The sequence below is a fragment of the Staurois parvus genome, unplaced genomic scaffold, assembly GCF_062004578.1.
Source record: "Staurois parvus isolate SC_StPar_1 unplaced genomic scaffold, SC_StPar_1.0 ptg001026l, whole genome shotgun sequence".
NCBI classification, from domain to species: Eukaryota; Metazoa; Chordata; class Amphibia; order Anura; family Ranidae; genus Staurois; species Staurois parvus.
The window spans coordinates 735,340-747,544 of record NW_028318822.1 but is presented as its reverse complement, the minus strand read 5'-3'; the positions used below and the strand labels follow the sequence as shown (position 1 = coordinate 747,544).

General features: G+C 42.3%; 1 protein-coding gene across 1 annotated transcript in view; it reads right to left on the bottom strand.

Moving 5' to 3' along the window:
- The window catches only part of LOC149441097 (NACHT, LRR and PYD domains-containing protein 3-like), a 66,800-nt gene extending 62,552 nt beyond the window's left edge, over nt 1-4,248 (bottom strand). The window contains exon 1 of the mRNA XM_089657731.1: nt 4,120-4,248. The gene's annotated coding sequence lies outside the window, so the exon portion shown is untranslated. The remainder of the gene's footprint in view (nt 1-4,119) is intronic.
- Nucleotides 4,249-12,205: the final 7,957 nt, after the last annotated feature.

The window sequence follows — 12,205 nt, the reverse complement described above, 5'->3', positions numbered from 1 at the left end:
CCACTTCACATGACCAGCTTTGTCTGTAGGACACAGTGATCACAGAGATTGCCGAGTGCGTGCCCCCTGAGGCGTGCGGGAGGGTGTGTTCTGGGAGGACGTCAAATGACTCCATCCCAGAACTGGATATCCAAGCTGTAGCCATTATTCAGCTATAGCGTGGTTGGCAAGTGGTTAAAAACGGTACTTTTTGAAAAAAAAAAATCCTGATTCATGTCCCTCAATGCAGTACCCGAGTCCCCATTCCCCTTTTATGACTAATAACTAGCATATAAGCCTTCAAGATGGGCGTTCTTTGAGTCCCTTAGACTTGCTTTAACTTTGAAGTTCACATTATGTTCAAATGTTTGACCACGAACTGCACAGGGGGGTGTTCAGTCCATTGCTATTTACCGGGCTTAAGAGATTAGGTCTGTTAGTCTGTTAGGACCAGGGGCGGACTGACCGTTTGCAAACTCGAGCACTGCCCGAGGGCCCAGGGTCAGTAGGGGGCCCCGTGAGATGCCCCTGGTACCTTTTTTATAGGCTTTTTTGAGTTTGAGCAAGGACACAGGGGCCCCATGATCCCCTATTGCCTGGGGGCCCCATGAGTTGTCAGTCAGCCCCTGGTTAGGACTAAGCAGAACTCTGAATACAGAGAGAGAATCAAGGTTTGTATAACCTACAAATATCTCATTACATATCAGGATGATCCGTCCTTCCTAATGTACTACTGCTTCTGTTATATAGGGTTACATGTCATCTTACCTATAGATCAGACTGGTTTTTGAAACCACATTCTAGGAGATCAAAGAAAAAACATGAAGACTTTTAGGTGAGGCCAAGCAACTGGAATGTGACTGTTCAACTAGTTCAAGACAGACAAAGCAGAACAAAACATATTATTCTGGAGTTCACAAATAGAGCTATCTTTTGGTGGTATTTGATCACCTGTGCACTTTTTATTTTTTACGCTATAAACAAAAAAAGACCAAAAATGTTGAAGAAAGCCCTAAGCTATCTGCTAAAAGGCATATTGAGTCCGTGAAAGATTTTTTTTTTCCCACAAGTTTTTGGAAAATGACAAAAACATTTTTTTTTTTTTTTACACAAAGTTGTCATTTAAATGATATATTTCTCGCACAAGCCATGGGTATATGTGGAATTACACCCCAAAACACATTTTGCTACTTCTACCGAGTGTGGGGATACCACATGTTTGAGACTTTTTGGGAGCCTAGCCACATACAGGAGCCTGAAATCCAATGACCACTTTGAAAGCCTGAAGGTGTGTAACGTCCTCATTTCACTTCCTCACTACCTATCACAGTTTCGAAGGCCCTGAAATGCCAGGATAGTACCACCCCCCAAATGACCCCTTTTTGGAATATGCCTCTCAGCAGTAGCTTAGGTTTTTTGGTCTTTTTTTGTTTATAGCACGAAAAATAAAAAGCGCACAGATGATTAAATACCACCAAAAGATAGCTCTAATTGTGTTTCCTAGATTGTAAGCTCGAAATAGCAGGGCCCTCGAACCCCTCATTTATTGTATTGTTACTGTCTTGTCTCATGTTCTGTCCCCCATTATAATGTACAGCGCTGAGCAAACCTTTTGGCGCTATATAAATACTGTATAATAATAATAATAACATTACATGACCGTGCAATTATCAGTTGAAATAGTGCAGCGCCAAATAACAAAAAGAGGCCTGGTCATGAAGGAGAGTAAATCCTCTGGCGGGCAATTGGTTAGGCAATGAAAAATGACTGCCCCTTTAAACCTTTGCCTACCGGACACTTATACCCCCTTCCTGCCCAGGCCAATTTTCAGCTTTTATCGCTGTCGTACTTTAAAAAACAATTGCACGGTCATGCAACACTGTAAAAAAGTTTTTCTTTGTTTCTATTATAAAATTTTGCAAACAGGTAATTTTCTCTATCACTGATGTGCGTTGATGAGGCTGCACTGATAGGCAGCACTGATAGGCAGCAATGATGGGCACAGATAGGCGGCACTGATGAGGTGGCATGGATAGGCAGCACTGATGGGCACTGATAGGTGGCACTGCTGATGCTGCACTGATATTTATTTATTTATTTCAGGTATTTATATAGCGCTGTCAATTTACGCAGTACTTTACATATATATATTATACATGCACATCAGTCCCTAACCCTCAAGGGGTGTACAATCTAAGGTCCCTAACTCACATTCATACATACACATACTAGAGACAATTTAGACAGGAGCCAATTCACCTACCAGCATGTCTTTGGAGTGTGGGAGGAAACCGGAGTACCCGGAGGAAACCCATGCAGGCACAGGGAGAACATGCGAAAACCCCAGGCAGGTGGCGCCGTGGTTGGGATTCGAACCAACGACCCTAGTGCTGCCAGGCGGAAGTGCTAACCATTTAGCCACTATGCTGCCCTGCAACAATTATGGGCACTGATAGGTGGCATTGATGGGCAGCACTGATGGGCACTGACTGACGGCACTGACTGGAGACACTGCTGGGTGGCACTACTGGGCAGCACTGATGGGTGGCACTGCTGGGCACTGGTGGATGGCATTGCTGGGCACAGGTGGGTGGCACTACTAGGCACTGCTGGGTACAGATGGGTGACACTGCTGGGCACAGGTGGGTGGCACCACTGGGCACAGGTGGGTAGCACTGGTGGGTGGCACTACTGGGCAGCACTGATGGGTGGCACTGCTGGGCACTGGTGGATGGCATTGCTGGGCACAGGTGGGTGGCACTACTAGGCACTGCTGGGCACAGATGGGCGGCACTGCTGGGCACAGGTGGGTGGCACTGGTGGGTGGCACTGCTGGGCACTGATCATCAGTGACCTGATGATTGGTGCCCTTATTATTGGTGCTGATCCTCTGACAATTGCCAGTTATTGGCAGTACTTTCCTCATGCTGTGACAGGCCGCTGTGATTGTCCTTTTACCACATCACGTGATCAGCTGTGTTTGTAGGACACAGCGATCACGAAGATTGCCGGGTGCAATTCCTGCAGCGTGTTCTGGGAGGATGTCATATGACACCCTCCCAGAACTGGACAACCACGCTGTAGCCGTCATTTGGCTATAGCGCGGTTTGCAAGTGGTTAAAAACGGTACTTTTTGAAAAAAATGTTTCATTGATTCATGTCCCTCAATGCAGAACCCGAGTCCCCATTCCTCTTTTATGACTAATAACTTGCATATAAAACAAGATGGGCGCTCTTCGAGTCCTTTAGACTTGCTTTAAGTTAGAAGTTCGCATTACGTTCGAATGTTTGACCACGAACTGCACAGGGGGGTGTTCAGTCCATCGCTATTTACTGAGATTAAGAGATCAGAGTTCTGCTTATGCAGGCTATAGACGGGGAGAAAACGGGCCGAAAATTCGTCTGAAAGAATAATCGGACGATTTTCGGATCGTTAGTGGGTGAATTTGTTGGCAGTTTTTTGTGATTCTGACACATTTTTTTAATCGGTGAAGTTAGAAAAAAATCGTCCGAATTTGTCGATCGGCCGATTTTCACGGCAATGATGGGCAAATCGGTCGATCTTTCTACCGATTAAATAAATGCGCATGAGCCGTGACCTGCAAGAAGAAGAGGAAAAAGAAGAAACAGAAGTAAAGAAGACAAAAGAAAAAGAACATCTGTACTTTTAAATGTCAAATAGAATAGTGGAGTGTCCCTGCAGAGAGCTCCGCTATTATATTTGACATTTAAAAGTATAGCAAAATTGCAACATTGTATCCATTTGTATCCAAAATGGATACAAATAGATACAATGTTGCAACTTTGCTATACTTTTAAATGTCAAATATAATAGTGGAGCTCTCTGCAGGGACACTTCACTATTATATTTGCCGGCCGTAGACAGGACGAAAATCAGCAGACTTCTTTTTTACCAATGGTGGTAACGTCGGCTAATTGAACAACCGATTTTTCATTTTTCTAAAAAAAAAAAACAGCCGGTTTTCTCCCCGTCTATGGCCTGCATTAGTCCTAACAGACCTAAATGCAGAGACAGAATCAAGGATTGTATAACCTACAAATATCTCATTACATATCAGGATGATCCGTCCTTCCTAATGTACTACTGCTTCTGTTATATAGGGTTACATGTCATCTTACCTTAGAGATCAGACTGGTTTTTGAAGCCACATTCTAGCAGATCGAAGAAAAAACATGAAAACGTTTAGGTGAGGTGAAGCAACGGTAATGTGACTAACTCCCTTTCAGTTTCAGTATGAGTCGACTTCCTGTTGATTAAACCAGACAGATTAAAGCAGATTATTCTGGAGGTCGGATTCAGCAGTAGAGTTTGAAAAGGTTTTACCATTGATTTGCTCTCTGCATGGGATCATTCGTGGAATCCAATCAGTACATTCGATGATGGCAACAGAGACTTAATTGATGTTTTTCTAATGCACTCCAAAATTGCATTTGCTTTTAAAATTCAATTTGTAATTTTCACCTCCCACCCGTCCCTTGACCTACCTTATATTCAAAATATATTCTCATCTTTCCGCCTTTGCTCAGGGCTCCGCATAAACTTTGCTAAGAGTGAGGTACTTCCGCTTTTTCAGTCACGCCTTTTGGCGTGGGCGCAAAATTCGGTTTTCAAAACTGCTACCAAGTACATCATTTACTTGGGCATCAACATAGGGAAGTCAGCTTCATCTCTCTACACGCTAAACTACATACCCACGATTGGCAGGGTTATGGGAGAACTGGAAATGTGGAAAGATGTACCGCTATCACTCCTGGGCAGATCACACCTTTTTAACCGCATGCCGCCCAGCCACTGTACATATACGGCGGCAGAGCGGCACGGGCAGGCAAAACCACATTTTAAAACGTGTGTTTTGTAAACAAATAGGGGGTGCGTGCGAGGTCTGTCCCGCCGATCACCGCCGCAGATGTGAGTCGCCGGGTCACAGTCGTTCCTTAGCGGCTGTTTCCCGGCAATCGGTGGCAAACAGTGACAGAGAGCACAGCTGCAGTAGCTGTGCTGTCTGTCACTTCCCTGTCAGCTCCAGGATGAGCTGATCGAGAAAGAACAGTTTCTCTTTCTCTATCAGCGGTGTCCCGCCCAGTACACACCCCGCCCCCTAGTAAAACACTCCCCCTCACTCAGATAACCCTTCCCTGCAAAATAAAGTTAACCCCTTCCTCCCCATTGCCATTAGTACAGTGTCAGTGTTTTTTTTTTTTTGCACTGATCACTGTATTAGTGTTTTTGGGGATGTCAGTGACCCCAAGTCAGTACCCCCCAATGTCAGAATGTCCGCCGCAGTCCCGCAGTCCCGCCATAAGTCGCTGGTCGCTGCCATAAGTCCCTGATTGCCGCCATAATTCGCTGATCGCCGCCATTATTAGTATAAAAAACCCCTAAAAATCCCAGTATCTTTCCCGCCATTTGTAAACGCTATAACTTTCACGTAAACCAATTAATTTACACGTATTGGGTTTTTTTTTAGCAAAGACATGTCGCAGAATACATTTTGGCAGAAATTTATCACTAAATTTGATTTTTGCATTTTTTTTTTACTGGACATGTTTTATAGCAAAAAGTCCAAAATATTGTTTTTTTTCCTCAAAATTGTCAGCCTTTTTTTATATAGCGCAAAAAATAAAAACCGCACAGGCGATCAAATACCACCAAAAGAAAGCTCAATTTGTGGGGAAAAAAATATGTAAATTTCATTTATGTACCGTATTGCATGACCGCGCAATTGTCCGTTAAACTAGCGCAGCGCTGTATAGCAAAAAAATGGCGTAAATTGCAGTATTTATACCATAGTTTGTAGACGCTATAACTTCCACACAAAGCAATCAATATACACTTATTGGGATTTTTTTTACCAAAAACATGGAGCAGAATACATTTTGGCCTAAATTTATAACCAACTTTGAGTTTACTATATATTTTTTATAGCTGAAAGTAAAAAATATTGTTTTTCTTCAAAATTTTTGGCCTTTTTTTGTTTATAGCGTGAAAAATAAAAAGCGCACAGGTGATCAAATTACACCAAAAGAAAGCTCTATTTGTGTGAAAAAAAGGACATAAATTTCGTTTAGGTGCAGCATTGCATGACCGCGCAATTATCAGTTGAATTAGTGCAGCGCCGAGTAGCAAAAAGAGGCCTGGTCATTAAGGGGAGTAAATCCTCTGGAGCTCAAGTGGTTAAGATGGTGAGTTTCTCAAAACTTCTCTATCCACTTCAAACCATACCCCTTCTCCTAAGACACAGTGACATAACGAGACTGAATCGGGCAATTTCAACGTTTTTATGGAAAGGCAAACGCCCTCGTATAGCGATTGACAAATTTTTCCTAGCACGTAGTGAAGGAGGTTCCGGTCTTCCGAACGTGCGAGCCTATAATCTTTCATGTCTGCTTCGAATAGGCCTGGACTGGATCACCCAATCATCCAAATATTCCAATTACCACCTTGAATCAGCATTAGCATGTCCTTACGATCACTTGGCCCTATTGCATTCCACTGTTAACTCTTTACCGCCTCATCTAAAGAATAATCCACTTTTCCGCGATACTCTCATCACATGGAGGGAAGTCAGGCATAAATTGGGAGTTTATCCATGGCTTTCTCGCTTTCTCCCTATTCATCATAACCCTTCCTTTTCTCCCCCACAATCTCACGAAGCTTATGGTGTCTGGCTAACTCAGGAACTGACCATCATTCACCACTTATATGACACCGCTACGGGATCCCCAAAGCCTCTCAACCGCATTTTACAAACCTACGGACTCCCAGCACATCATTTCTTTTATATATTCCAAGTTAGGAACTTTGTCAACTCCGTCGCACCTACCAAATCGGTGAGATTTCAGTCTACATTCATTGAAGTCTTAGCCAACTCTGGAAAATATAAAATATCAAACATATACAGACCTCTAAGCCTTCTATACGCCAAACCTTTCGACTCATTTAATGCTGTGAAATCTGGGATCAAAGCATTTGATAATACATTCTCAGCTGATCAACTGTTATGGGGCTTCAACTCCATATGTGCCTTCAACCACAACAAATTCTGGCGGGAACAACAACTTAAGATCTTTCATCGTGCCTATATGCCCTGCATCTACTCAAAAAACGATCCGCCTCTGTCTGTATGCCCTTTATGCGGGACTCAAAAACCATCACTCCAACATAGACTCTGGTTTTGCTCAGCCATCTCCACGTTCTGGAAGCAAGTGCTCAACTTCATAACATTCATCACCACATTCCAGCTACCCTTCCACCTGCTACCGTTACTCTTTGGCTATATGGATCAGCCAGTCATCGGCCTATTCTCTTCCCAATTGTCATCTTTCAGGAATAACAAGCCCTGGATATCCACATGTCTTCTATTAGCAAGGCGGGTCATTCTCCGAAAATGGGTCTCCAACTCTCCTCCAACCATGGCAGACATCAAGCAAGAGCTCAACTCCCTTCTACGTCTCGACAGACTCAATCTAATTATTTCCCCGACCACTTCAAAAGAATCGCACTACCTCCGTAAATGGGATTCCTATATCACAGGAACCCTATCAGCACAAGAGCAGGTCTTCTTTCGTCAGAATCCCAATCAACTGAGCCGCCCAACGAATTCTCCTATGAATCCAGTGGCATCGGCTCGTTGGTCCAGTTGACTAGATACTTTTTGTTACACGTTGCTAATCCATTAATTATGCAATGTTTGTCTCAATTGTTCTCCCCCTCTTTCTCCTTCCGCTTTCTATCTACTTCTATCTCAACTTTTTCTTGCTCCTTGGTTTTTCCCCTCTACCTAGGCTTATATTCATATGGGACACCATTTTATAACATAGACCTTCATAAGGCAACTGGAGTGGGACATCTCCTCGACCTTTCCCATGGCGATCCCCGAAATGACTGACTTCCATTTCTCATGACTCCTCCCTTCTCTTACTCTTTCTCCTCATCTCTTTGGACTATCTAGGTTTCCTGGTAAAACTCCCCCTTTACGTTCTCACCCCAGCATTTGCACTCTCTCTTGTATCATTCACTATTAATTTTTAAATTGTCACTCACTCCGACCAATCTCTCTGCTCATGGTTACTCCTCCTCCTTACCTCCTACTCTACTTTTCTATCCCCACTTACCTATCTCAAACCCCTTAGTTTTCCGACATTTCCCCCCTTTTTTTTTTTACTCTCTTCTTCTTCAATGACATTGGTGGAGAGTGGATGGCGTATGCATACATCATAGTCCACGCATCGTATTGGCAAAACCTTGTCATCACCCCACCCTCTGTAGGTACACTCTCAAATGGCTAGCACTTCCCTTATTTTCTTTCTTCTCACACAAGAACTACTTGCCCACCACGTTGATATACCATTCTCATTGTTTCTCACTTTTGCAAATTCTTTACTCTGGTGGCCTTCAAATGTCTCCTTTCACGCCCCCCCCCCATTACACTAAGTATGTCTCATTTGTCGTGCTATTACCATGTTGACTAGTTTGCTGTATCATGTATGCCATCACTACTGCACCATGTTGATTATGATCTGTCTTCTCTTATTGAAACCCAATAAATATTCTTTAAAAAAAAAAATTCGATTTGGATTGAATGGAATTTCCCAAATGAAAACCACATTCATTGTTAGAATTTCATACTAGAAAAAAAGAAAAGTCTGACCTGCTCCTTCAATTTTTTTTTCATCACTACTGTTGAAAACGATGGTCAGTTCAAGCCCATTAACTACTACAAAATTTAGCAAATGTTCCAAATACATTTCTCTAAAATGCTACTGGTGTGTGGCCAGCTTTATGCCACCACACGTGCGATCATCTTCCAGACATCTTACCAGATCTATAATGGAACTGGGGAAAATTGGACAGTGGTCACTGTCACGATCGCGGCATCAGATCCCAGACCTTCTCACCAAACTCCTGACCGAAGGACTGGCCGATCTAAAACCGCAATGTTACGTTGCATAACAATGCCACAGCCAGCTGCACCCTGCAAAACGATTTTCCAGCTAATGGAGAACTGATCGATATGCCGTCAGCCTGAGCGATTGTTAATGGGTCAGGTTAATTACACAACTAACCCTCCACACTGCCACCACCTCCTTTTTGTACAGAGAAAGAGGAAACTCGCGTTATCAGTTATAACACTATAATGATTGAAATAATCGTCTGCAAAAAACGATCCGCAGGCCGGTTATACAGAGGTTTAAACAAACAGTAGCGTCTTTTCAAAGGCAGGGATTCGTAAATTGCAATTAAGAACTATAGGAACAGTTCAACACTTTCAGAAAGAGAGATTTATTACTAAAAGAGTCAAACAGGTGAAATAAAATTATTTACAGAGAAGATGTAACTAAGATATATATATATATACAGGAAACAGCATAGCACAGCAGAGAGATAACAGAGAGAAGTTAAAGGGTTAAGTTACTTGCCAGTAAACCTTTGATGTAAGCAGATCCAACTTTTTTAGAGCAGAATGGTGCTTTGATCTCCCGCCGTTATGATGGAAAAATGGGAGATGTCTTCAATTCACTTCTCTTAGGCCTGACAGCCAGTTTTTAAAGTTTCCCGGCAGGGGGTGGTTCTGAAGTAACAAACCAATCCCTTGTGCAGGGAGGGGTCATCAGGCGGGACCCTAAACTGGGGCCAACATCTTTCATAATTCATATTCTGTTCCATAATGTTCCAGCTGCACAAGCTACAGTCCACACGCAGGTATTTTATTATGCAGATAATCCTGAGGATTATTTAGATATGAATTATGAAATTATATGTGGCACGGTTCGTGAGTTCTATGTTCCGGCTTCCCTGATCGCCTGAGATAAATGAATGACCCATCAAACTGTTCGTCTGCTCATTGGCCATCTCACGAGGTGCCCGGTTTTTATGTAAGTCTTCCATATTCCAGGATATGAGACATAGGATAAAAATTGATTTGAGGAGTATTCATTTAATTCTGTCACCTACGCCGCTAGTTTTTATGAGGTTAAAACCTCTTTCAATCCCTGGGAAAGCTGCCTTATCTCCTTACGAGGTGTTAAATTACCCAGGTACTTTTGGTCAGTGAGGCTCCAACGCTCTTGGAAATGCTGGCCTTATCTTGCCTAGGTGAGGAAGGTTACAGCTTCGCAGACCGCTCGGCACCTAGCTTGGTTTGCCAGTGACCCATAAACAGTACACACACACACACACTGGCCAAAATGTCCCTCTCAGTGAGAGGGAGGGGTAGGAGAGAAATGGATACCCTTAGCAAGATGGAGTCTGAAACCAAAATGGTTGAACCGCGTCCATCTCGGATGCGTGTGTTTGTGACAGTCACCACATTTTAGATGGCAAAACAATCATATGATAAAATAAGAAATAAATTGTTCCTTACAAAAACACTATTATGCTCCATGCACACTACCGGGTTTTTAAGCTCAAAAAATCCTGGATAAAAATCACTGGTAATAAACTTTTTAGTGTTTTAACCACTTCCTGTCCGGACACTTTTACCCCCTTCCTGCCCAGCCCAATTTTCAGCTTTCAGCGCTATCACACTTTGAATGACAATTGCGCGGTCATGCAACACTGTACCCAAACTAATTTTTTACAATTTTTTTGAGACAGATAAAGCTTTATTTTGGTGGTATTTATTCACCGCTGGGATTTTTATTTTTTTTTTGCTATATAAATGAAAAAGTCCAAAAATTTTGAACAAAAGTGTTTTTTTTTTAAATTTTGCAAATAAATAATATTTCCTCATAAATCTTGGCCAAAATTTATTCCGTTAGCTTTTTAGTAAAAAAAACAAACAAACAAATTAGTTTATAACCAAAAATTATAATTTTTAAACATTTTTTTTTACATTTTTATTTTATTTTTTTATATTATTGTTTTTTATTTATTTATTTTTTTTATATACTGCCACCCTAGCAGTACAGTGTCACCATGGTGACACTGTACTACTTGTGGGGGGTGATGAAGATTTTTTTTTTTTTACACTGATTGCTTTTACACCCATATAGGATGTAAAAGCAATCATTTCTCTTTCTCTCTGTCTGCATTCTTGCACTCATTGAGAAGTATTGAGTGAGCTGTGATTGGTCACAGCTTGTCACATGGTACAAGGCTGTTGTGAATAGACCCGTACCATGTGACCTCCGTGATCATTCACAGATTTCACTTGTAGTAAGCAATGATGTCACAAGTGACATCTTCCTTACTACTTTGCATGTGATCACTGATTGGCCAATCAGTGATCACATGATCGGGACCTCGTACAGAGGTCCTGTCCGACGATCGGTGTTTCACTGTGTCCGGAGGACACAGCGGGCACCGGATCGCGGTGCTGCATGCTCCTGGGGAGTGCGCACAAGTAGGGTGCGGTTAGGCCGTTTATAAACGGCCACCCGACCCTGCAGTGCCACCGTCCAGCTGTTTATATGCAACGGCCGGTCGGGAAGTGGTTAATATCATTGTGGTATCGTTTAGGAGCATTGCCATTTTATTAGCATTTTTACAGTACATGTAGGGAAAAAAAAGAAGAAAAGGCTAGAAACAAAGTTGTTAGTAGCGTTTAGCATTTTTTATGCTGGAAAAACGCTCCAAAAAACTGTACAAAAACAATTTTATTTCTGCCCCTAGAAGCTGAAGCTCTAAAAATGCTAATTGCCTAAAGCAGTGTGCATGGACACATAGGAGAACACTATTTAGCTTCTAGGAGCAGAAAAAAAATGTTATTGTTCATGGAGCCTTAAGGTGGGAATACACGATTAGAATATCGACCGATCGGTCATCCGATGACCGAGAGGCGTTCGTTCTTTGGTCAAAATCGTGGCTCACAATAACCAATCTAAAAAAAAATTTTTAGTCGGGCAATACGTAGTGTTGACGTCTTCCATACAAGTGGAAGTGATGCGGTGTGCGTGTGACCTTGTAGCCACGCCCTTCCGGCCAGAACGAGCGATATACACAACGATTACCAGCAATGAGTATAATATCGTTTATTACATGACTTATATACATAAATAATGATACATAAAATATAATCTGCAGAATTCTGGTTTCATGATCTCATTAGGCCAATCTACTTTTAACATTTAGATTTTTCATTTGTGTTTACGAAGATTCCTTGGACATAAACATCCGGGTCATCTTCTGTTTCCGCTCATGCGTGATAGCGCTTGATAGATTTTTTTTCGTACGATGTCATACCGCCGCATAGAAAATCGGTCA